Below are 1,704 nucleotides of genomic sequence, written 5' to 3'. Positions count from 1 at the left end.
CAAAAAAAAAAAAAAAAAGGACTTGCTTACAATATCTCATACTTGTAATTGGAGGTCATACCTCCAAGAATAACTACAAAAACTTTTATTTTTCTTTGTATTAAAAAACCAAATCAACAAAAACTCTTCTTCCAGACAACTTTTATAAACATTCCAAACTAAAATTGATGAGATTCCTTTTGGAGTATTTTCTTGTTCCAAATAAAGAAATCCTGTAATATTAAGAGCTTTTTGCAGACACAAATGTAAGGTGACACCTTATACTTGCCTGTCCATCTTATTTTTCTCTATGCTGTGCTGGTCTGAGTAGACAGGGTTGGTAATGACCCCAAATGGAACACTTCTCTAGAGAAACGACGGGGAGAGCTCCTGCAGTGCCCTTCATCAGAAGTACCCATTACCTAGTGCCCTTATTGGCACTGGAGCTGGAAGGCTCAGGATAGCAGGGAACAGGCCGCCTACAGTCCTGGAAGCAGGCCTGGTGGCACAGGCCTGGGTATGGAGTGTCAGTGGTGGCAGAAGAGGGGAGAGTCACTGTTTTCTTCATTAGTTAATGTCTGTCCCCTGGAGGGAGGGCAAGAGCCACGGTCTACACAGCCAAAGCGAGAGGGTGGTTGAGCAATTCTCCAGCAAAGTCGGGCAAAGTCAGGCAAGCATATTTAGGCCGAGGAGCCCCGGTTCCCACAGCCTGAAGTGTTAGGAACAGAGAGTGAAAGGAACAGAAAGCCAGTCCATATTTGTCTTATATGAATTTTGTAGCAATGGCTTTTCCAAAGGGGGAAAGAAAAAGTTATTTTATTTTTTTGCACTTAGACGTATTTATCTTTATTGTAGCTTCTTTTTGTTTCTTTGTTTTTAATTGTACTTTCAGTTCTGGGGTACATGTGCAGATCTTGCAGGCTTGTTTTTAAAACAGGGTTGAAAAGAGGATGTTTTCCATATGGACATAGGAGGCCATTTACCAACGAGTTACTATGATAAAACAGATCTACCGGGCCTGTGTGGGAAGCCTGGAATTCTTTTACTTTATTGTATTTTCCCTTAAGGATATATTGCATTATTCCACAATAGGTTGGTCATAATCTTTGAGAGATTTATTTCTGAGACTTTTCAGTGTGGTTTCATTCACACTTCACATTTCATAAGAGAGATGATTTTGGCTACTTGGAAAGAACCTTCCCTCAAACATAAAGATCACAGCATCACGATGTTAGAATGAACGTCTGTCTCAATGTTTCAGTGCTAGAAGATTTATTGGAATACAGATGAATAAAATAAGATAAACACAATCCCAGTGTGCTCAAACTGAGAGCACGTTCATTTTTTGAAAACTTTTTTTTTTTTTTGATGAGCTAAGTGTTAATTATAACCCCAAATGAAGGAAAAGTGTGAGATTAGGTCAGTGTCTGCTAGATCCATTATTGACATGTGCGTTCTGTGAAATGGGCTTAGAGGTCACTGGTTGGAGCCGCAGGATAAAGTTCACTTGTTGTTTATTCTCAGTCTGATTGGGCCACCACTGAAAACAGAATGTGAACTACTGTCTAGAGGTCCTCTGTGAAATTCAGATCTGCCTTAGGAGGGACGCTTCCAGCGAGGGAGCGCATGATGAAGTCTGCAGGCATTGCTTGGGCAATGCCAGGTGGCCACTGGCCAGGGTAGAAGTTAAACCAGGAGATGGCTATCAAATGCAGTTGTTGGGTT

The sequence above is a fragment of the Cebus imitator genome, unplaced genomic scaffold, assembly GCF_001604975.1.
Source record: "Cebus imitator isolate Cc_AM_T3 unplaced genomic scaffold, Cebus_imitator-1.0 Scaffold42, whole genome shotgun sequence".
Taxonomy (NCBI): Eukaryota; Metazoa; Chordata; class Mammalia; order Primates; family Cebidae; genus Cebus; species Cebus imitator.
This window is presented reverse-complemented; position numbering follows the sequence as displayed.